The sequence below is a fragment of the Apteryx mantelli genome, chromosome 20, assembly GCF_036417845.1.
Source record: "Apteryx mantelli isolate bAptMan1 chromosome 20, bAptMan1.hap1, whole genome shotgun sequence".
Lineage (NCBI taxonomy): Eukaryota > Metazoa > Chordata > Aves > Apterygiformes > Apterygidae > Apteryx > Apteryx mantelli.
The window spans coordinates 13,307,004-13,331,825 of NC_089997.1; the positions used below are offsets into that span (position 1 = coordinate 13,307,004).

The 24,822-nt window shown below is 51.1% G+C and overlaps 1 pseudogene; it reads right to left on the minus strand.

Annotated features, from left to right (window-relative positions):
* The window catches only part of LOC136993807 (antigen WC1.1-like), a 1,003,008-nt pseudogene that overhangs the window by 11,893 nt on the left and 966,293 nt on the right, over positions 1-24,822 (minus strand).

The following is a 24,822-nucleotide window of genomic DNA, read 5'->3' on the forward strand; positions in this document are numbered from 1 at the left end:
CCTGCTGCTCATTACCGGTGCCCGTGAATGAACAAATGAGAACAGATAATTTTAACAATGGCTTTGTGCTCTTGCACCCTCAGGTGTTGAAGGAGACCCCAAAGGGATAGCAGCCCTTTCTGCTCCTTCCACGTCATTTTAAGATTACAGACAACAACTCCACCCCTCCTGCACTCACACCATGCTCAGCACGGTCACTTCCCTGCTCCCCTACCCCACAGCACACAGCTCACAGGAGGCATTTCACACCTCCTCCCTGAATGCTCACGTGTGCAGGTGACACCAGCATCGTTCGCGTGGGTGCAGGTCTGGTTGCTGAGGGACATCCTGGGGCAGGAGGAGAGGAGGGATTCATTCCCCACACACTGCAGCTCTTCGTCCCAGATGGCACCGACCCCCTCTCCAAAGTGAGCTGCCCCGGGGATGGACAGGACTGTGCCACACTGCAGCTCCCTGCAGATAACATCAGCAGCTTCGAGACCAAAGTGTGAGTCACAGACTGTTCTCCTCAGGTCTCCATCTCTGATCTCTACACGTCCTGAGCAGGGGCTGGCCCCTCCAACCAGCTGGACAAATCCTGGAGAAAACACCAATGACGGGGAGTTCCCAGAGGCTTCCAGCAGTTACATACCTGCATCCCACATGATTTCCAAGGCAGCCACATCCAAAATGACCCATGAACACCCCAGCAGCAGCCGTCTGTGGGTGTTGATGACACAAAGCCTTCAGGGCCCCCTGCATCTTCTTTCACAGCCACACAGCACTCCAGAGCTTGTGTCTATCCTGGACCCACAGCCACAGGCACTGCTCAGGGAAATGCTGCTGCCCCAGGAGCCCAGCGCTACCTGGCACAGGCCCGCAGCACCAAAGTGCCTGGACCAGGAAAACAGGTGGAAAACCTGGACCAGGTGTTGTGGAGCTCAGAGCCAGGCTGGGGAATCGCCTCAGAGCAGCCCAAAATGCTCCCTGTTCCCGGGGGTGTCCTGGGCTGTTGGGGTGTCTGTGAGGGGAGACACGTCCCAGGCACAGAAATGGTGCAGCTGTAACCGGGTCAGTGTCTGGGCCAGCTGTCTCCTCCGACACGTGCCTGGGGAGAGGTGTCCCCAGGCAGGGCCACAGCGCACTGCTGGGGCTGTGCACGTCATGGCCAGCGACTGGGCAGAGGAGCAGGAGATCCACGTGCAGCCCTGGGCTGACACCAGCGCACGCTGCAAAAGCAGGCGCAGATGAGGGTCAGCAAGTGCTGGCAAAGCCCTGTGGCACGGGGCAGCGTGGGGAGCTGAGGGCCAGCAGGAGCGGCTGGACAGCAGGTCAGTGCTGCCTGGACAGGCCGTGTTCCCTGCGGGGCTGTGACAGCCCCAAGGACCCTGCAGTGCGGCCTGAGTGTGCGGTGATGTGGGAGGGAGCAGCCAGGGGCCTCGCAGCCGCCAGGCCCCGAGCTCGCGTGGGGCTGGTCCTCATGGGGCGGCCCTGGGCACGGGGTGCAAGGTGCTGCCCGTCACCTTGCTCCTCTGCCCCAGGCCCTGCTCTTCTCCTCTCTGAAAAGCCCCTTCGGTTCAGCCTGAGGGTGGGCTGAGCCCCCGCGACCCTGATGGGGTCTGTGCCCCTGCGGTGGGCTCACCCGGGGCTTTCCCCAGGGACAGCAGCAGCAACAGTGCCAGCTTGGCAGCGAGAGCAGCCACGTCAGGGCCTGCTCCGGTACCCACGCATTTCTCCTTCAGGGCACAGCCCGGTTAGTCCCCGATCCCAGGCCCAGCCCCAAAGGTGAGGAACTGGCTGACTCCTTACCTGAACAAACCACTCCAGCGTCCTCAGCATGACTGCAGGAACGTGTACCCCAACCATCATGTTTGCACTCAGACAGGGCAGTCTCGGTGCCTTGACACTCAAGATACCTCAGCCAAATCTGGCCAGATCCTGGCCCAAAAGGTGCATACTTAAGAGCTTGGAGAGCAGATCCGCAGTCCAGCTGCTTACAGACTACAACAGCGTCTTTCATGTCCCAGTAATCATCACACACCGTCCCCCACTGGCCCTGGTGTTTCACCTCCACTCTCCCAGCACAGCGACTGTCTCCAGCCTCCAGCCTCACCTCCGCAGCACCTTCAAACACAGACATGGGGATGGTTAGGAGAGTGCTGGGGCCCTGCGCTGCAGCTGTGCAGGGTCCCCTGCCCAGGGCCGAGTTGCAGGCACGGAGGCTGTGAGCCTTCTCCCCACTGGGCTGTTCCAGGGGCAGTGTCGCGGTCCGGCTTCTCCCTGCGGGCTGCGCTGGGCTGGGCTGGGGGATGCCCAGCTCCAGCCCTTCTGGGCCATTCCCGCCCCAGATCCCTTGGCACCTCCTTGCACCCCATCAGCACCCTGTACCCTGTCCATGCCCACCTGGACGCAGTGCCTGGCCCTGCACAGGGCACCTGCTCCTCCCCAGCATGGTGCCCCGTGAGCAGCCCCAAACCCCCAGGCCTCCCCACACTGCTGTGTCCCCCACAACCCCAGCCTCCTGCCCACCACCTGCCCTGGGCACCACTCAAACCCACCCACCTCCCCCAGGGCTTTCCATGTCCCCAGGGAGCACCAAGAGGATCCCCAAGATTCTTCCAATGCTCATTCCCTCCTTGCCCATGTGGATGAGCCCAGCCCCTACCCTCAGCCAGGGCCCCTGGGAAGGACACCTCTCTACCGGGCTGTGGATGCAGATGCCCTGGTCCCCTTCTCTCTGCGGGGGCACAAACTGCCCCTCCTCGGGCCAGGCACACCCTGACCCCAGGGCAGTGAACAGCACAGAAACCCTCCTGGGCGCCTGGGGGTTGGCTGTGCCCTGGGGATCGCTGAGCTCTGAAGTCACCAGCTGACCCACCACCAGCTCCAGGGGCACAGCAGTGGGGGGAACAGGGATCCCCAAAGGGTGCCCAAGGATGAGGTGTCTACAAGCACACCCAGGCACCAACTGCCATAAGCACAGGAGCCCTGGAAGCACAAACATCCTTCTCCCACCCAGAGCAGCACAGGGTCGATGGACTTGAGCACCTTCTGACCCTTGTCTCACTGCTTTCTGGGATGAAACCCCTTTTCCAGAGGGATCCCCATAACCCCACTGGTGCCCATTGGACCCAGGGCTGTGGGACAAGGAAGCAGGCACTTACCCCAGCAGAGCTGCACCCAGAGGAGCAGCCACAGCACCCAAGGCACAAGGAGTCCCTCTGCCTCCATCTGCAGCCTCCTGCCCTGACAGCACTGCCCTGATGCACCCCACTCCCTGACACAGCTCCTGCGGACTCGCACAGGACAACAAAGATGGGAGGCCAGTATATATCTGCAGGTGCTGGCTCAGCTGCAGGAGGAGCCAATCGAAGCAGCAGGCACCTTTTTAGACATTATCAGGGCTTATCTCCCTTCTGACACAGCCCAGCCCTCCAATGAACTTCTCCAGCACTCTTCATGACCATATATGAGGCACGGCTCCACTGCGGATGTCACGGTCGCTGCTCTGGGGCATCATCACGGGGCCCATCCCAGTGGGACAGGGCAGATCATGGTGGGGAAATGGGTCTGTCGCCCCTTGTACCCCACTGTGGGGACCGGGAGCTTTGGGCATGTCATACACTGTGTTTGCCCGAGTGCCCAAGGTGCGAGTGCCCAGCTGTCCCCGCACCATGGGAACCGTGGAGCTGGGATTGCCCCTGGGACGGGCTGTGTCAGGAAGGGAAGGAAACAGAAACAGCCCCTCACCCTGCTACAGCCCTGCTGTGCCAGGAGCAGCAGCGGTGAAAGGCCTCTTTGCCATGGCCAGAGCCCCATCCCGTGAGTGCGGGCTCGTCGATCCCTTCCTGGACAGCCCCGCGGTGGGCGCCCTGGTCAGGAGCAGGGAGCTGGGCCATTTCACTCCTCTGACAGCATACAGGGCAGCCCAGGCGTTCAGACCCCCCCGACTCTCAGCATGTTCACCCCACAGCCCGTTATTCCCTTGCAGGGGCTGATCAGGAGATCAAAGCCTCGCCTGCAGGTGCACAAACCACAGCCCACGTGACCTCGGCAGCCTGCGCCGCGCTCTCCCTGCAGCAGCGCCCGAGCCAGGAAGACGGTGGTTTCTCTCTGGGCTTGCTTCCCCAAGCACTGTCACTGCATGTAGCTGCTGTGCCAGCTCCAGCCCCAAACCTGCTCCCAGGGATGGCGCTGCAGGGGCTGCTCCCGCTGCCTTTGCAGACACGGCTGCTGGGCACAGCTCCTAGAGGGGGATTTTTCCTCGCAGGTGACCAAACCACCCCCCGGGCCCTGCACTCAAGGCTGGGCAAGGGGACAGGTGTCCCCTGTGCAGCAGGGTCTCAGTGCTCACAGCTCACAGCACTACCACAGCCCAGGGCCATCGGCACTTGGCACCTCGCCGTCTCTCTGTAACTCCCATCCATCGCACACCACCATTTATGCAAAACAGCACACATTTCACTGCAGTTTCTCATTAGTGATGCTGCATCTCACCCCACCCCACCATGCTGCTATTGCACACCTTCATGCATTTCAGTGCCATTAGACTTTTAGATATGGTCACGTATTTTACTTTTCCACTTACTCAGTGGTTTTCTATTCAGAAATGCTGGGGCATTGTATTAGGCTCTTGAATATCATTGTGCCTTTCTTTTCTCACATTACTGCATTATGTTCCCCTTCCATGGGATGCTGTCCTTATCCTCTCAGGAGCACTTTGCATTTAACTTATTCACCTTCCCTTCCCTTCCCAACAGGTACACGGCTTGGATACTGATTGTGAGGTCACCGCTGCCAGAGTGCCTGATAGGCCAGCAGCAGGCACATGGGTGGGACATGTGCTTTTGAGGTCATTCCTGCTGCAGTAACTGATAGGCCAGCAGCAGGCACAGGGCTTGAACGTCGACTGTCAGGTCAGTGCTCCCGGAATAGCTCATAGGCTAGTGGCAGACACAGCGCTTGGATGTTGATTGTGAGGTCACTTCTCCCGGAGCCCCTGATAGGCCAGCAGCAGGCACATAGCTTTGATGCTGATTGTGAGGTCACTGCAGCTTGAATGCCTGATAGGCCAGCAGCAGGCACTTGGCTTGCATGGTGATTGTGAGGTCACTACTGACCGAGTCCCTCATAGGCAAGGAGCAAGCACATGGCTTGGTTGTTGACTGTGACATCACTTCTTCCCGAGTACCTGATTGGCTGGTCGAAGGCACATGGCTTGGATCTGGATTCTGAGGTCACTGCTGCCTTAGCATGGTGCATCGGGGACACAGAGGGGACACGACTAGACATGGCAGCAGGCAGAGCCCCCCAAGGGCCTGAAAACACAGCAAGGCCAACTCTCCATCCCTGGAAGTTCCTTTTATTCCACCAAAGGCTTTGAAAATGGACTTTCTGGGAACATGCATTTTCAGCCCTGGTCATGTTCACTTCCCACCTCAAGGAAGCAGATGAAGTGGTCCCAAGGGGCTTCACCTGGCCGAATCTTTCCTCTCTCTTGTGCCTATTCTGCTGCCAAAGAGAGGCCTCTGTGGGAATTTTTCTCATGCCTTTCTTTGAGGGTGACATTACCTCTGTCTCCTCCAAGAGCCTTTGCACCCAGTCTCCAATCAGAACATACTTGGACAGAGAATCGGAGACCGCTAACATGTTACAGTCCCGAAGGTGATATTAAAGCAGGTGTACACATGAATAACAGAGACCCAGTATGGACCTTGCAGGAAAATCTAACAAGCTCCCTGCTGCTGGACAGGGGGAATTTCTACGGCACACAGACCCTGGAAATCAGAGATTACCAATGCTGCAGGCCTATAGGCTGCTGGGACAGCAGTGACCTCAAAGTCAGTTCCTAGCCATGTGCTTGTTGCTGGCCTAGCAGGGACTCAGAAAGACATGACCTCACTGTCACCTTCACAGCCATGTCTCTGTCACTGGCCTAGAAGCCTCTGAGACAGAAGTACCTCACTATAACTTCCCCAGCCACGGACCTGCTGCTGCCCTATCAACTGCTCAGGTAGAAGTGACCTCACAGTCACCTTTCCAGACACATCTCTCCTGCTGTCCAATCAGTTCATCACTCACAAGTGACCTCACAAGCAACAGACAAGCCTTTTTCCTCCAGATGGCCTATCAGGTACTCAGGCAGAAGTGACCTCATCATCAATAGCTGAGCCATGTGCCTCCTGCTGGCCTGTCAGCTAGTTACAAAGACTTGATTTGACACTGGTGATTTTCTGGCATAGCTCTCTCAAACAGTGGTGACCTCACTACCCACACCCCGGCCATGGGGCTCTTGCCACCTGCAGCTCTCCCTGCCCTCCCCCAAGGCTGAGCCAGCTCCTGAACGGCCTCCCCGAATCACCTCGTGGCTTCACAACGCTCATGTCACCGAAATCGGAAGTAAAACTCCTTAACACCAATGTACTATTAAGAAGCAGGCACTGGATGCACGGGGGATCGCTCCACCCAACGTGCATGCCCTATGTTGCGTTAGCCAAAGCTTATATTGCTGTTACATACATATGCACTAAATTTCCCAGAATTATTATACATATTCATTCTATTTCCTGGAACTAATTATCATATTTACATAGTCATTATGAATGCAGTTTGAGTCTCTGGGGGGCTTCTATGGCGGTCTCTGGTGGTCCCTGGCGGTTGCTGGTGGTCCCTAGTGGTTGCTGAAGAGGTGCCTTTTCCATGAACTCTGAGCTCCTTTTCCATATATGGTCTCAGCTTGGCTCATTTCTTTGCTTGAGAAAGCTGTCTTGTTCCTAACCTTGGTTCCCACTGGTTTCTGCTGGTTTAGCTGTACTCCTCTAGGATGTATCAGTTACAGTTGCGAGAATTGTGTCTTTGGGTGCATTCTTGTCTGAAGCTCCTGGTAACAGTTCCCCCCTTTCCCTCCCCCTTTTGAGGCTCCTTGTCTGAGGCCCCTGGTAACACTCATAGTGAGCAAAACACCCGTTATGTACCAGTTACTACACCAAAAAAGAATTATCTTCTGCCCAGGTATTACCTACACCTAGTCTATGACACTTAGGAATTGGGGAACAGCCTGTAACGAATTCCTGGCAACATTTTCTAACAGGAGCATTGTATGGGAACAGTGATCTTGCAACTGAAGACAGCAGGGCCTCACGTCCCAGGCAGAGGGAGAAGCCTTCCCACAACTCAGAAGTCTGGTTCCTTCCCCAATGCTCAACAAAACCAGCAAATCCTCCACACATCCAGGACAACAAGCATTCTACTATTTCATAGTTTCACCTTCTGGAGCTCCCTGGAGGAAAGCAGCCCAGGCGCCAGCACCGCTGCCCCCACCCCGGCAGGAGGGCACCTGCTGCCATTTGAACACGCCCGCAGCCCCCACCAAACCCACTCGCACCTGATCTCTCTCCCACTCACTTCTCTCCTTTCCTCCCTCTCCTCTTCCCCACCGGCTCCCCAGGGACCTGCCATGATTCAGGGCACAGCCTCCCTCTCCCCGGGGGTCGCTGCAGAGCAGCGCAGCGCCCTGCTCCGGGCGCAGGCCTGGCTGCAGAGGAAGCTGCCCTGCCGGCTGCTGGTGCGGGGAGCTGCCTTGCTCCTGACGCTGCTGCCTGAGGGGGCTGTTTGCGCCCTGCCCCGAGCGACCGGCCCTGCGGGGCTTTGGGGCGTTGCTGCTGCGCAGCTCTGCCCTGCTCTTGGCGCTGCCCTGCTCTCCCGCTCCTCCGCTCTCCTCTCCTCTCCCCTCTCCTCTCCCCCTTCCCTTTCGCTTTGCTCTTTCACACCTTTTCCTCCCTCTCCCCCTCGCTCCCTCTTTCTCTCCTCTCTCTCCTCTCCCCCAGGTCAGGCCCCACCCCTTCCTCCGCTCTCTGAGGGCCCTGCATACTGGACTCTGATTGGCTGACAGAGCCGTCAGTCCAAGGGAGTCCCGCCCTCCTCCTCTTGCCAGCCGACAGGAGGGCTGCACTGGGGGCGTTGCCATGGCAATGCCATGGCCACGAGACCCGGCGGCGACCCCCTTCCCCGGGCAGGACAGCGGCATCTTAGTGGCGGCTGTGATGTGAGAGGCTCCTTCGGTGCTGATGAGCTGCTGTTCCAGGCTGACGCATGTTGAAGCATGGCTCATGCACGGGGTGAGTCAGGACACGGAGGAATAGGGGGCCGCAGCCCACCTGAAGGAGTCCTGGCGTTTCTGCAGCTCTGCCTGCGGCCTCCTTCCCGACGTGGCCTTTGCGCAGCCCAGGCTGGCGTTGTCTCCTTGAGGATTTGCAGTGTGTCCCAGCCGTGGGGTGGCCTGTGTGACGGGTGCAGCCATGGAAGAAACGCTGCAGTTTGCACCACAGTTAAGAATAAAGAGTCTGTGTATCTGGGGAAGGTGCTAGCTGTGAATGACTTACTGCTACCATGCAGAGCAGTTGAAGTACTGTTAAAAGCTACCATAATTTCTTTCTAACATCTGACTCTGATCTTTAGAATTTCTGTTTTTCTCTTACAAAAGTGGATTTTTCACTGTATTCAGCAGCAGGGAAAAATGAACCTAAGTGCAGAGTGTGATTGCAAATTCTCCAGCACTTGTTCTTAAAACTCTGTCAAAAGAACTATTATTTATTTATTTATTTTAGGTTTCAGGAACCTGGCTAAGTGTCAGTTTGACTCTGTCATTATGTGCATTCTATATTAAGATGCCCTACTGCTTATATTTATTTTTTCAAACCTTTTTTCACACTTGCTTTTCTTTGCTATTACAAGTGCAGCTCTGTATCGGTCCTGCAGAAGCAGTATTGCAAACCAGCGCAAGACATGAAGGTGATGGAAGATCTTGGGTTATTCAGCGACGCAGAAAAATCTAAATATTCATTTATCATACTGTTTTTGTGTAAGTAATATATTTCACACAGCGAAATAATACTTCTAATGTAGCTGAAGTAACTTCTTCCACAGAGTACCACAGTCTGAGAAAACTTTTATTTTTCCTCTCTAATTATAATTTACATATTGATAGGTATGACCATATTAGAGGTATCCTCTGAGCAGGGAGGACATATCTTCTTCCTCAGAAAATGTGAAATAGCAGTCAGAAGTTGTATACATCTTATGCGGCATTCTCTGAATTGCCTTTTTGTGATCTTTTTTGAATGGACACTCTGATTACAAACAGCTGTTTCAGGACTTGCTTTTTCACTCTTAAAACTTACCAAAAATAATGGTTGGAGTTGAAATATGCAAGAAGACTGTGTGATGCCTTCCATTGCATAGGCACAACTAAGCTGTTAATCTGTTGTGCTTTTAGTCCTCAATTACTAAATATTACTTTTCCTCATGCACAAAGGAATGATGTTTGCTTGGGCAGTGTGGTTAGCCTACAGCCTAAAAAGGTGCTGTACAGCTTCCTGTGCTTGTCCCTGTGACTGAGGTTTGGAATCCCGTTTGCCTGTTTTTCCTTGACATCTCATCACCTCCCAGAGAATCTCCTGGGTCTTGTAGTTTAGTCGCCTGTTAGAGGGAAATGTGTCCTAGGATCGTTTTCATAAATGGACTTAAGCTCCCTTGTGAACTGCTCCCTTCACTGAGAGCCACTTCCAGAATTTCCTTTTCATGGATCTGAAGCCTCCTCAAATCCAGGCTGCATTTAGTGATGGCAACTCTATGTGTATTTGTTCCTGTGCCAGCATTGCCCATGAGCATAACTGGTTCTCTGTCCCTCGAGCAACTTCTGTTATTTCTACCAACCATGTTTCCTCTGTCTTCGTTTTGCTCCATTAAATTAAATTCTCTCTGCTGGGTGCTTCCTGTGGGTACTACTGCCCTGTTCTTTGAGAACTCTGGGATAAAAAGCAAAGATAGATTCATGTACTTCAGGAATCCCTGTGGATGTTGTGCTTTTTGCTCTGCTATGCACTTTTTTTTTTTTTAAACATGTCCTGGGCCATGAATCAACATGTTAACAGAGAAGCAAAGTAGGCCATGAACTAAACTTAAAAGTACTGGTTTTCTTTTTGTATTAAAATATACATCCATTTTCTCATCTCTATTAGACTGACAGATACAGGCCTAAAATGGAATGTGACTCATGTGAAAATAGGTAAAACTAGATGGTTGGATTCCAGTGATCCTTCCTTGTTTTCTGCATCGTAGAACTGCATGCTAATCTTTTGTGGACATGCAGAACCTTGATAAAGCTACTGTGTAGGCACCAAGTGTGCACATGTCAGATTTTCTGCGTGTTTGTGACTGATCCTTCTTGTTTCTTGTAATAAGGAAAACCTTGAGGTGTACTCCCAAGGAGGGAAGAACCAGAAAAAAACTTAAAGAAAGAACTGTTGATGAGGTCGCTGACACTCAAGATGGCAACTCAGGTTAGTTCTGGCTTTCAATTTTCTTTACTGTGTTTTGGCCAAAAGTCTCCTCTGAAGCAACTGAAAGGAGCTGAACCACTGGCCATTTTTTATCTATTCACATTTCTGTATAGCCTTAGAGCTTACAAGCCATAGTCAGGGACTCCAGGGCCCTGCTAGTAAGCTCAGGGCAGAGAAGTCAGCAAACAAAACTAGACCTTTTCCCAAATGCTTATAACCGAGCACAAGAGAAAAGGCAAGAGATGGCTGTCGAGAGGTGGGAATACAAGGAAATGCACAGTGCTACTCTGAATGATGAGCACTGCTCTCACTGCAGCAGTAACCTGACAGTTTTCATGGGTTTTGAGCAGCCCAGCAAGAATTTTCAGGAGGTAAGGAAGACTGCCAGGTGCATATGAAAACCTTCTCCCAAGCGTGAAGGTGGCAGGTGAGAAGAGAACATGCCTCTGCATTTTTGTATTGAGGGGTTAGTCAGTGAGAGGTGCTGTCAGGGCCAGCTCAGAATTCAGAGCTGTTTTCTGGGCAGCCAGTGGGAAATAATGTAGGAAGGAGGGTAAGTTGTGAAAGGCCTTGGCAACTCTGTTTGCTGTGAGAGAAGAAACTTGAAGGGTGTCAGGAGAATGCGCTTTGTGATGAAGGGAATAAGTTCAGAAGATGATCTTTAGAGCAACTTTCTGAATGGATGTGAGTGGGGCAAGGCTGTATTTCAGGACAGAAGAGGATGTTGCAGTAGTTGAGCTGATCATGCCTTGAGGAAGAGGGGTAATTATGCAATACCTCGTGAAGGCAGTACCTTGCCCATGTTCCACAGCCTGTGCAAGACTTGAACGAGAGGAATAAAAACCTATAAAAAGGTTCAAGCCCAAACTTGTATGCATCATAATTATCATCCTGTATGCATTGTAATTAATTGAAGCTCTCTCAGGAGCTCCCTTCTTGACCTGTCCTGCTGTTTTGGTAACAGCTGTGAACACGAAGTTCAGGGGAAATCAGGTGGAATAGATTCACAAATACGGTTACTTTGCAAGGCTTTACAGTTACTTTGCAAGGCTCTGGCATCTTCCATATGCCAAAGTCAAGCTGCATATAAGTACCATGTCCTTTTTTAGTCACTCACATGCCAATACTAGTTTCTTCTTGGATTATTTCTCTGTGGAAGTGCTCTTAAACAAGAAAAATTCCCCAAAGAAGTGTTAATGGCCATTGTGGTGAGAAAGGCTGTTTTGGATGCTGTAAGCACTCAGAGCTTGGAGAATGCTGTCTATTGCTTGATATAAACACTTTGTTTGGCAATCTTTAGAGCAGTCAGTTCAGGAAAGAAGAAGGGGCATCAGTTTTGGAAGATCGATGATTAAATAAGTGAATAAGAGTGGATATGTAATGCTCAGTGAAACTGGATGCTTTGTGTATCAGACTGATTAGAGAAAATGAGCAAATTGTAGCTGGATTTTGGTTGTGAACTAGTTAAACATTTTACCTTCCCAACAAAGATGGAATTTTGCTCTCACAAGGAAGAACATGTAATGCAGTTTGAAATCAGATGCAGGAGGAATACATATAATGGGCTCAAAGCTTCATAGATCTCACAGTACCTTATGGGGTAGACTTCACTTGATTTTTGATGTGACTTAGTGTGACCTAATCTTGTTTTTGTTATTGCCTTTGAAATGCTTGCAGATGGAAACATGCAGTCTACAGCAGTGAATCCCCATCCTTCTCTGATGATGGTGAGCAACATTTTGCCCAGGAATCTACTGAAGAGGAGGAGCAACTGCCTGACTGTGACGTGTTCTCCTCCCTGCTCTTGTACAGACTCTAAACAGTGGCAACTCTTAATACATTGGCATAATATGTAAGTTGTTGGCACTGGTGGCTCTTAAGTGAGCTCTCTGCCATTGGACTTCTACAATTGATTCTTTAAGAGCAATTGGATTTCTTTGGAGAGGTTAGGTGTAAATAAATATTTTAATGCAAAATTCTACTGTCCTTCTGCTTTACAGTAGGCTATTCAGAAAGAACCCCCCCCATAACAGAAAATGTATAAGTAGAGGCAAGGATGGGGTTTCTTTGCCTTCCTTTAACCTAGGACAATTTCTTAAGATTTGTTAAAATGCAGCATATATGTAGATTCAAAGTAGAGGGAATTCCTTGCCATAGTTAAAGGCTTAGTGTCTTGTGTGATAAAAGGAAAGTATACTCAAAAGGTGTCCTGGTTTAAAAAGGTGGTTTTGGGGTTTTTGTCATCTTTGAGTGTTTTATGTACATGTGAACTTGATGAGATTATAACCAGGAGAGGTTTATCTGTTGGAAGTCAATTGTAATCTTTTGCTTGAAAGACCAGGTGTTTCCCTTTATGGACACAATATTTGTAGATTTAGTAATTAGCTGTATATATTCTCTCTCAGCAAAACTCAGTTCACAGTGTGATGAAATATAACTTTAAAATCTTCTCTTTCAATAAGGTTAAAAGTACTGCCAATAAGGAAACAAAAACCTTCAGATGTTTTGCTGCTTTCTTCATTGGCATTCTCTTCTAAGCAACAGTAGGTTAGTTTTTCTAGTTGCTATTTAAGTATTATCTGGAAACACAGGATACCTTTTTCTTCCTCCCAGCTTTAGACTTTCTCCTCAGCTATTGCTGACCAAATCTGGGAGACAAAATCCAATAACTTGCAACTTTTTAAGAAGGAATGAAAGGCTTTCCTATCAAGTCCTGCCTGTTTATCTGGAGATAGATCAGATACATGGACTAGAGGACTGAGTTTAGTGAACTGTTAAAGATATGAAGTGGAAATGGGAGGAGGCAGAGGTAGGTGCCCTCATGATAAGAATATGCAGTTACTTGGGAAAGCACAGCATTCGGGTGCTTCAAGGGCACATAAATGAAAATGAAACTGGAAAAGGAAGATGAAATGAAACTGGAAAATATATGTATCCATCCATCTGAACTTGCAAGCAAAAAACCTGGTGCCTATGCTGGGCAGTTCTGTAATAATGCTGTAAGTAAGTGTAGCTTCCAGTGAGACTCCAAAAGCCTCCCACCATACACGGACATGTGGAACATAAATGATAGCTAGTGCTGTCCTCTGGGCTTCCCATGTGCTGGTGAAAAGGAATTTTGAATGAGAATATTGACCCATGTAGACTAGGCTGCTGTGTAACTAATAACTATGTATCTATGCAAACTAACACATATAAACACATGCAAACAGGATGTAAACTGAAAACTGTATCAACCACACAGTACATAGAGAAAAAGTGTCAGAACACACCTGCCAAGACAAAACAATTACTTAATAATAGGGTATAATTTCTACTTCGATTAAATTACAGATATAGCTACACAGACAGAAATGGACCTTAACCTCTGTGTGACTTCAGAGCTACTGAGATGTAAGGTCACTCCTAAGGAGCCTCACAGCTCAATTCATGTGGGGGTGTACTTGAGAAAAGAAGATGAACCCTTCAGCAAGGTGGATGAGCCTGGCTGCACTGCTGCATCCCACGGACTGCTGAGTTTTCAGGTCAGGATGGGCTTGTGCCCAAGTCAGTCTGGAGCACAAGGCAGGAAAGGTGAGGGCAGGCACTGTCCTATTTGCCTGGTCATGAATCATAATTTCAAAGGTCATTTTGTAAGAGGTGACCAGCCTTCAAGCTGTCTGAAGAGCTCCCCAGCTCACAGGCTGCTGCCTCATTTCCAGAGGCTCCTTCAGACCAGGTTTCTTGCTCAGGAACATCACAAGCCATTGCCTGTACGTGGTGCCTCAAGCACATTAGCACATGCTGCTGGTACATGTGGGCACTGACTAGACATTATTGGTAGATGACCACAGGGACAACCATCAGATAACCCAAATGGAGATCTTCCTCTTCTGTGACAGATGAGCCCTCAACCACGTAACATGTCTGTCCATGCTGTGACAGCTCCCAAATGCTTCTACTGAAGGTCCAGATGCTGTGATACAGGGATGGCAAACAACAGAATGGATTTCCTGCCTAAAAGTAAAAAACAACAAAGCAGCACTAAGTCTGTTTATGCTTTTTCTCCTTAAGAAAAAGACACACATTTGCAGATAGAAGTGTTCTGAGAGTTGAAATGCTTTTAGTGCCTATAATGCAGTATTACAGGCTGTGGCATTGTCTGTGCTTGGTAAATGTACTCAGCTAAAGGAAATGTTTATATTAACTGACAGGTGTGTTATAATATTTCCTCCTCAGTACAACGACAGGAAAAAAAAAAAGATTTGTTTGTGCAAAAAATCCTTGGTTGCATTATAACATTATAAAAAAAAGTTAGAAAAAGTGCATGACATGCCATCAGGCTGATGGAGCTATTGGGAGCTCCACTGGGAGCTACAGCGTCTTACGAGTTCAGGAAAACCATGGTCTGAATCCCACTGAGGTCAGCAGGAGTTCTGGCCATGGAGAGAGGTTTATGAGCAGTATTTTCCAGCTCCCTGAGCTGGCAGCAACCTTCTGACTGTTTAATTTGGAATGGAAAATATGGCCTTGCACAACATCCTTGCTCTATTTCATTCAATCTAAAAGAAATGAGGATTTTCAGGCAAAAATAACACAAAGGACATTAAAACCAGGCCACTTCCTTAACCAGGAATTCCACCTACCTCACTTGAGTCAATTAATCCTGTGAGATTAAAGAAGTGAAGAGAGACCTGTGTGCATCTTTCTTCAGGCAATGTGGTGCTAAAAACCAGAGCTGACAGGTCCAGTGTATGAACTGCAAGCTTTTCCCGAGCACGTGTTCCTGCAGGCTCCAAGGGAGACCTTTGTCCGTATCCTGGCTCTCCAGATGTTTTGAACCCTGGCCTGTACTATGGTGGCTGGCAAGAAGCATTTCTAGAACAATAATTAGCAAGAATTTTAAAAATAAAGTGACCAAGGAAGACAAAGATGTTAATGTTCTTGTCTTTTCTTTCCCCCTCACCACCACTTCTTGTTGTTGTTGTTAATACTCTCCATCCTCCAGCAAGGAATAAGCTGTTCAGTGGTCAGGACGACTACCAAAGCCCATTTCCTTGCTGGCTCATACCATCCCTCCCCTAAGCAATCCTGCTGATCCCCACCATGTCTGCTGGTCCCCACTGTGTTGGCCGGGCAAGTGATGGTTCTCCCATCACACATGGGCACTGGCCAGCCAAATGCATGCAGGGCAAGGGGTCAGGTAGCTGCTATGGGGGAGAATTACAGCTTTCTCTCTCAGCACACACCCACTGGGATCTCTTCACCACCCAGGCACTAATTTTCGTGATGCCAGGAGTTCAAAACTTTGAGATCTCTACATTTGTCAAATTTAGCTGAAATTGGTCAACAGTTATTGAAGAAGGTGGGAGGGGAAGAAGGAGCAGAATAACATTTTTAGAAAAAAGCATCGGCGTTGAAACACAGGAGCTGCATCTAAAGAATTGCAAATTGGATGGGTGAAGTTACAGCATTACCATAAGTGCATGAAAGATACTTATTTTGTTCAGCCATTCCACTGGTTTCACCTTTCCTTGTGTGTTGATTACTAACACAGACTGCAAATAAGCTTTCTAGCTATCCTGCTTTAGTATTAGGAAATACATTTGTGGGCAGCATTTCTTTTTGCCACCACAGCACTGCAGTACCTTTATCGGCTCAAGTCAAAGATCCTAGAGCCATAACTGAGTTCAATAGGTCAGAGGCTTTCCTGACCAGCACAGTAACAGAAATGGAGATAAATGATTGACCCAAGTGGAACAACCCAACCTCACTTTTCAGCTGAGGGTTTAAATGACTTCCACATTGAAATATCAAAAAAAGTAACATAAGCTTAGAGGCTTAAAGGTAACAAATGCTGACATTGTTTCAAGCTTTTTCTTATGCTGTTTTAACAAACTCTTTCTCAATTTTGTTCCTGCTACATAATTCATTGCTGTTTTAACAATCCTAGAAAGGCAGAGATGGCTACACAAACTCTTACAGATTTTTAATCTAAAAGGATAGACAACACGTTTCTTTGGTCTTGAGTCACTGAAGAAATACTATGGATTAAATCAACATGTCCTCATAGTCCCTAAATAGTCCATATCCCCCACTTGCACTAGTACACCTTCTCAATTAGTGCTGAAATACATTCTCTTGCATTTCTTGATTTAATGGGAACACACTATATTCTTAAGTCTTCATCCTACCACACAGCAAAAGAGACTGTACAAGTCTCTGCAAAGCTCTCCTAAATACCGTGATTTGCCTCAGTATATTTCTCCAGTGCTGAAAATGCCTGTTCTCCTAAGAATAAAAGTAGATGATGATCAGGAACGCATTCTGTAGTTCCTAGACACCTACAATATATATATAATGTATATATGTATATACGTGTGTGTGTGTATTTATATATACATATATATGCATATGTATATATACATATTTCATGACAGAGCACTTGTGTAGAACAACAGAGTCACCACACAACTGCATGAACTGTGTTTTCATAGCTCATTTGTACAGGCTGAAGAATACTTGTTTTTAAAGGCAACAGCAGGCTCTTTCTTTTGGCGTGCAAAATATCCCAAACAAAGCAACCAAATCCCTGCTTGTGTGAACTCGGTGATGAGTCTGTTCAGTGGACTCCAGGTACCCTGATGGATCCACGGCAGCGGGAGCCTGGCACAAGCCCCTGCCCAGCGCAGCCTGGGGTGACTCAGGCCTCCCTGGAGAGCCCCAGCCCAGCAGGGACCAGCCCTGCAAGGCCAGCACGTTTCTGGCCTGTCGTCTTCAGAGACAGCAGTGTCCTCAGAAGCCATTTCACAGCCCTGTTGCTGCTGCTCAGCTGCTCAGGCTGAAGTGACCTCACAGCTGCTTTGCTGATGCTGCTCCTGCTGCTGGCCGATCCGGTGCACAGGCAGCAGCGACCTCACAGCTGCTTTGCTGACGCTGTTCCTGCTGCTGGCCGATCCGGTGCACAGGCAGCAGTGACCTCACAGCTGCTTTGCTGACGCTGTTCCTGCTGCTGGCCGATCCGGTGCACAGGCCGCAGGGACCTCACAGTCTGCACTGAAGCCATCAACCTGCTTCTGGCCTGTCAGCAGCAGAGACAGAGGGGACTTTACAAGAAACCACAGCAATCGAGAGCCTGCTGATGGCATGTAATCTACAGAGGAGGAAGTGACCTCACAATCAGCATCTGAGCCATGTGCCTGCTGCTGGCCTATCAGGTACTGAGGCAGCAGTGACCTCACAATCAACATCCTAGCATGAAGCCTGGTTCTGGCCTATCAGCAGCAGAGACTGAAGTGACTTCAGAAGAACCTACATGAGCCAAGGGCCCCCTGTTGACCTATCAGCTCCAGGGAATAAGTGACCTCACAATCAGCATTGAAGCCATGTGCCTGCTGCTGGCCAATCAGGTGCTGAGGCAGCAGTGACCTCACAGGCCCATAGCTGAGCATGTGCCTACCACTGGCCTATCATTTCCTCAGGCAGAAGGGACCCCACAAACACAAACCCCAGTCATCTCCCTGCTGCTGGTCTGTCATGTTCTCACACGCAAGCGTCCCTGTCATTGGCTCCCAGGAACGTGGGAAAGGTTGTTCTCTGGGATTTGCTTGCTTCTGCAGTGCCTTCCCAGCAGCTGAGAGAGGCCTAGGAGGTTGCAGGGCCCTGAACCCAGGCATGTGTCAGCACCTTCACCTCGTGAGTCATGGAACCTGTCCCACCTCTCCTCAGTCCTCTCGGCAGCCAGCTCCTCTCCAACAGGGTACCAAGAACCTGAGGTCTCCTTGCCCACCCAGAGGGCATGGTGCTGATGGACTCCCAGAAGCACTGCCAGCTGCTTGTCCCCAAGCGCCTGGCCCGGGAAGCGTTTGGAGGAGGGGGCTGGTCAGTTATCACAGCCACAGGCATTGCAGTTCCATGAGGATCCCTCCAGGCCTGTTCTTCCAGCACTTCCTCGAATGACATGCTTGGGAAGAGCAGGAAGGGCCAGGTCCCATCTGTGCCTGTCCAGCTGGCAGTGGGGAGAATCTGGCCACTGCTCCTGTAGCTCTGCCACTCCATGTGTCCAGGCTGGCTGCAGCCAGCGAGCCCCTTTGTCTCCAGAGCCTGGAAGAGAAAAGGAGACAATTGCAGAGAAAGCCACGCAGCCAGTGGGCACTGGCCCCAGGGCCTCTTTTCCTCCCTGACCCCAGGCCAGGTGGTGGTGAGCAGAGGCATTTCTATGCCTGCCCTGTGCTGTCTCCCTCCCACCTGCAGCCCATTTTCCTGGACTGGAGAAAAGTGTGGACACACAGACAGTTACACTGCAGAGCTGGTCACCTGGGGACTTGGTTTAGTTCAACAGAATGAAAATCTGAGTGTAGCGTCAGGACTGGCAGGCACTGCTGCCTTCCCCGCCAGTGCAGGAGCCGAGACTTCTCCCCAGTGCTAAGGAGCTAAAGAGAAAGTTTTAGGTGCAGGGAGAAAGGCAGAGAAATACAGCAGGTCTCATTCAGGCCAGATGTCACAGGATCTGCTTCTGGAGGTGTTTCAATGGTCACTGTGATGTGACTCAGGTCCCTTGTGACCAAGCCAGGTACACAGTCCCGTGCGCAGCTTATCAGCCTGGGGCTGAATCCTGCAGGGCTGAAACCTTGGTCTGAGCAGGTATCGACCCCCAGGGAAAGGCATCTTGGTTTTGATCCTCTGAGAGAGCAAAGAGACTCTGGTTTAAAACAGGAGAGCCAAACATTGGTGGCATCTTGTAGTCTTCAGCCACCCAGGACTTTAAGGTCCCAGACTGAAATCTTTGCTTGAGTGCCCAGCAACTCCCCCTTGGCTGGAAGGGGTCTCTCCAATGTTGCTGCCCTCCATCCCGAGAGGGGCGTCAGGAAAAGACCGTCCTTCCCCCAGGTGCTGCTTGTCATGGAAGAAACAGCTTTGCCAGAGAGGGGGCAAAATCCACCTCTATTTGGAGATGTTTACTGGTTGGACTCCTGGCCTTCGTTCCCCATCTTTCGATTCATTTCTACTTTCTTCCTCCCATTCTCCCACAGAAATTTATTTGACTCTGTGAGGTGTGTCATGAGCCTGTGTCATGAGCAATCAGAGGAGGCCATATCCAGCCCCATGGCAACTGGCTTTTCCAGGCCTTTGTTGTGAGCTCTCACACACACACTTACTCTTTCAGTGGACTTCCCAGGCTGCCCAGATTATTTGCATGTTGTTTCCCTGGATTCAGTTCTTTCTCCACACGTGTGGTCTATTATGCAAAGGAAAAATTAGAGTGTGTTGTAGACTGAGCAGCAACCAGAAGAAATATCCCTGAAAAGCACAGAAGGCATCAAGTAGTTTATAGTCACTTGCAGGACATTCGGTCCTAATCTTTTCTCTTTCAAACCAAACTCAGGCTTCATCCCACAGCCGCTGGAGCCAATGGAAACAGTGTCGTCCCCCCCCCCCCCCATTGGTGTGCTTGAGCGTTTGTTCTAATGCTTTAATTAAAAAGTTAGACTTGCAAAAACATGTTCTGTCACTAAAAAAGCATAATCCTGGCCATGCTATTAGAGGTAGAGTAAATCAGAAGTTGCCTGGAGCTCCCACCCTTGAGCAAGTCTGGGTACATCTGGCTCCAGCCCCTTGGCAGCAGGCTGAAATGCCACATTTCGGGCTGTTTTCAAATGTTTGCAGTACCTGGGCACTCCGTTGCTCATACCTCTCTCTCCAACATTGGTAATCTGTCAATTCTACCCTTTATCTTCTCTTTCTTCAAGGCTGCCAGGATATTTCATCTGTCCCACTGTACTCACCTGCTGCCTGCACTCTTGCTGATACAACCCAAAATAAGGGTGGCTGTCTTTGCTACAAGAGCACCCTGAGGACTTCTTGTCAACTTGATGTCCACCAGGACCCCGCAGGCCCTTTCCTGCAAAGCTGCTTTCCAACCAGCCAGCCCCACCTTGTCCTGCTGCATGGAGTTATTTCATCCCAGGGACAGGACTTGATTGACCTTCCTGTGTTCCTCTCAGCCCGTATCACAGCCTGTCACTGCCCCTCTGCTTAGCAGCCCTGCCCTCCAGCATATCAGCTACCCACCCCAATTTGGCATCGTTCATGAACTGGCTGAGAATGCACTCCATCCCATCATCTAAATCATTCATAAAGACAAACACCATTGGCTCCAGTATCGACCTCTGAAGAACAGCATTGGTAACCATTAGTCAGGTGGAGTTTGGACCACTGTTCTCCACCCTTTGAGCCAGGCGGCCTCCAGCTCATTTCCCCCACCTCCATTCCCTACTCCTCCATTCCACATCTCCCCAGTATGGCTACAAAGGAGTTATAGAAGAGCATGCCAAAGGCCTTCTGAAATTCAAGGTATACAGCATGCACTGCTCTCCTCTTGTCCACACAGCCAGTCACCCCATCACAGAAAGCAATCATGTTGATCAGGCACCACTTGCCCCTGAGGATTTCATGCTGGCTGTTCCCAATCCCTTCATGTGGCTGGAACTAGCTTCCAGGAAGATTTGTTTCCTAGTGACGGAAGTGATGCTGATCAGCCGGTCATTCCCCAGATCCTCTTTCTTCTCCTTCTTGAAGATGGATGTAATGCTTGGGAGGGAGGTGGAGAGTGTCAGGGGCCAGGAAGTGGCTGTGGGGCTGTGCCAGTTTCTGCTGCACCACTGGTCCCTGCAGTGTGGGGAGAGGGGACGGGAGATGGGGCAGAACAGGGGTGGCAGCAGGTCAGCAGGGGCAGTGGGGGCTGCAGTGAGGGGTTGTGGCCAGCATTTCTGCAGCGTAGTAGCTGTCACATTCACCTTACATGCAAAAGACTCACGCTGACCCCAGGCAGAAACAGGCTATATCCCTGGTGCCCGTGCCACCCTCCCAGCAGGACAGGGACGTAGGAGGAGGGGGCCTCATGGTACTCAGGGCAGCTCCCCAAGGCTGTCACAGCTTTGCCTGAGGGACCTCTTGGTCCTCGGCCTCTGCTCTGCCATGCCTGGAACAGGGACAAGAGCTCATTGGGCAGGGCTGGGAGAGCTCCCTGGGATTTTCTCTTTTGCAGAGGAGCAGTAAGGAGCATCATGGCTCCCATGTGTGTCCCGTTGCTGTGCCCACTCAGCCTTCCTGCCCCACATACAGCCCCATGGCCTGACTGTGCAGGCACCGCATAGGACAAGGTGCATTCTGGGCTGGAGAAACATCCCCCCAGTGCGGTCCCCATGATGGGGCCCTCGGTGCCCCATCCCTCCACAGCCCTCCTGCTTTGGCAGCCTCCCCCAGCACCCAGCCCCTGCCCAGCCCTGGCTGCGTCCCACTCAGGGGTTAGCACACAGACATCCCCAGGGTCTGCCAGGGTCTGGGCCAGGAGAGAGGCAAAGCAAGGCTGGCCATTCCCCTCAATACAGCACTGAGCCCAGCAGGACAGAGCTGGCCATGCAACAAGATGCACCCTGAAACCTGGGGTACACCACCAGGGCTAGAAACAGATGATGTGAGAGGCTGGTCTGTGACAAATGCCCGGGGGAGCCTTCCTGGTCGGCCCATGTAAACAAAGGCACAGACTGGCCTCCTCTCTTCTGTGCCCGGCATGTCTTGGTTCCCCTCCACGAGACCTGGCTCGGCACCACAAACCCACCAGTGCATGTCCTCACCCTGCCTCTTCACATAGATTAGCTAACACTGGTGTTTTCCTCTCCGGGGCCCTTTTCAGCCCAGCCCAGCCCAGCCCAGCCCCTCCTTGACTCTCCCCACTTCCCCTGCCCTCTCCCCAACCCACCCAGCACAGCAGCCCTGGCTGAGGTGGCCCCACAGCAGCGCCCAACACAGGGTGCTGCAGAGCTCTGGGCACTCACACCATAACCCAAGCCCCACTGTGGACACAGCAGCTCCGGGGGGCAGGGGTGTGTGTCAGCTGCCCCATCAGCCTCCAGGCTGGAACTGGCCCCCGTGGCACAAGAACCCAGAGGACAGTGACACTCCGTGTCCCTTGGTCTTGTGTCCAGGAGATTCTCTACCCCCAGACTGCCTGCAGCCCCCCGTGCCAGCCCCTCTCTCCAGGACAGCATATGAGTCCCTGCCCTGGGGCTCCCCAGGCAGCTCTTGTTGTCCCAAGGATGCAGCAGCCTGTCCTTAGTTGATGTACATAGAAACAGATTTCTTTTTCTCATTTCTTCCTCTTTCCAAGCACACAATTGCTCCTTTCCTCTTCTCCAGGGATGTCCCTGCTCCCCAGAGAGCCTTTCCTCAAATGAGTGCATCAGTGCTGGCCTACTCAGCCATTTCTAGACCCTCTCCTGTGCTCCCTGCAGGGTCTCGAGCTGGTGGTGCTGCTCTGCAGAGTGAGTGGGCTGTGGTGCCCTGGGACCATGGGGTGATGCTGCACTGGCCATGGTGGGCAGGGCAGGAAGCAGACCCAGATGGACAGGCATCACTGCACCTGAAAACCCCCTACCAAGGGGTCTGTGGCCAAAAGTGATGCTCTGAGCAATCTCAGGGCATTTCAAATGGCTCAGGCTGTGGTCAGGTGTTTCCCTAGACCCAAGCTGTGGTTTTTCATTGAAGATGTACATGAACCACTCTGCAGGCACCCTTCCCTGTGCCTGCAGGGTCTGCACTGTGGGTATCTGTCACCAGCCCTGTCGTATGGGAGACAGTCCCAGGCAGACACCGCATGACCATTCACCACTCTCAGGAGCACTGGGCACCCACAAGTGAGAGCTGAATCCAGCCCTCATTCCCTAACACATCACCCCATGAGCTCATTGCCTTGAGCCCATGGAGAGCCCCAGAAAAGCAACAGGCCCTTTCCAGGTGAAAGTCCTTGAGTGCAATCTTGGCTCCAGCTTTGGAAGAAGAGCCCAACCCTCAAGCACTACACTGAGGAAATCCCCTTTTATTAGAGAGATGCCTGCTCTGACACAGTGATAGACAAATTCACAGAAGGCCTCTGGATCAGAACGACTGGGTTTGTGCCTCTGGAGAAGTAGGATGATTTCAAACACTTCTGCACAAACATCATCATCACAGCGGGAATGCCCAAAGCACAGGAGTTGTCTGAGATGCATTAGAAATCACTTGTGAAGAGTGATAGGCAGCTTATCTCTGCTGAACTAGTACCAACTGGATCAATTTCTTCAGTGCATCCCTGAGCTCCTTGTTCCTCATGCTGTAGATGAGGGGGTTCACTGTTGGAGGCAGTATTGAGTATAGAATGGCCACCGCAAGATCCAGAAGTGCAGAGGAGGCAGAGTGGGGCTTCAGGTAGGCAAAAAATGAGGTGCTGAGAAACAGGGACACCACTGCCAGGTGAGGGAAGCACATGGAAAAGGTTTTGTGTCGTCCCTGCTCAGAGGGGATCCTCAGCACAGCTGTGAAGATCTGCACATAGGACAGCACAATGAAAACAAAACACCCCAAAGCTAAACAAACACTAACCACAATAACCCCAGCTTCCCTGAGGTAGGAGTCTGAGCAGGTGAGCTTGAGGATCTGGGGAATTTCACAGAAGAACTGCTCCACAACATTGCCTTGGCAGAGTGGTATTGAAAATGTGTTAGCAGTATGCAGGCCAGCATAGAGAAAACCACTGGCCCAGGCAGCTGTTGCCATTTTGACACAAGCTCTGCTGTCCATGAGGGTCCCGTAGTGCAGGGGTTTGCAGATGGCAACAAAGCTGTCATAGGCCATGACAGTGAGAAGATAATACTCAGCTGAAATGAAAAAGACAAACAAAAAGAGCTGGGCAGCACATCCTGAGTAGGAAATGGCCCTGGTGTTCCAGAGGGAATTGGCCATGGATTTGGGGACAGTGGTGGAGATGGAGCCAAGGTCGAGGAGGGAGAGACTGAAGAGGAAGAAGTACATGGGGGTGTGGAGGCGGTGGTCGCAGGCTATGGCTGTGATGATGAGGCTGTTGCTCAGGAGGGCAGCCAGGTAGATGCCCAGGAAGAGTGAGAAGTGCAAGAGCTGCATCTCCTGTGTGTCCTCAAATGCCAGGAGGAGGAACTCATTGAGGGAGCTCCTGTTGGACATTTGCTCTTGGTTTGGGGCACTGTCCAGTGAGGAAAAGGCATTGACAAGTTAGAAGAGGATTCTCTGAGCAAAACTCATTCCACTTCTCGCAGTACCCTCCACATTCCTCTCTCTTTTACCTTTGTTCAGCTCCATTTCCTGACTTCTGGTTCATGCTGACTGAGTGTGCTCTGTGGAGTGGGGGCTTCTGCACACGGACTTCAGACGAGTAAGGCCTGCTCTACTGGGGTGTGTAAATGGAGGTGTCAAACTGCCCTGTGTATTTTGGGGGGATACCTGGGGATGGGCACCGTGAACTGAGTGAAGGGGATTTGGTCCAGTGACCCGGTGGGAATATTCTCTGTTTACTATTGTGAGAGATGAATGCAGCACTCATGCCAGCTGTGTCTGAAAGAGAAGATCCTTGTGAGGGATTCATCCCCCCAACCTTCTCCTCTCTGTCTGTAGCTGAATCAGCCACACCAGCTCCCACTCTGGCAAAGGAGAGAAACAGGGCAGTGAAGGCAGG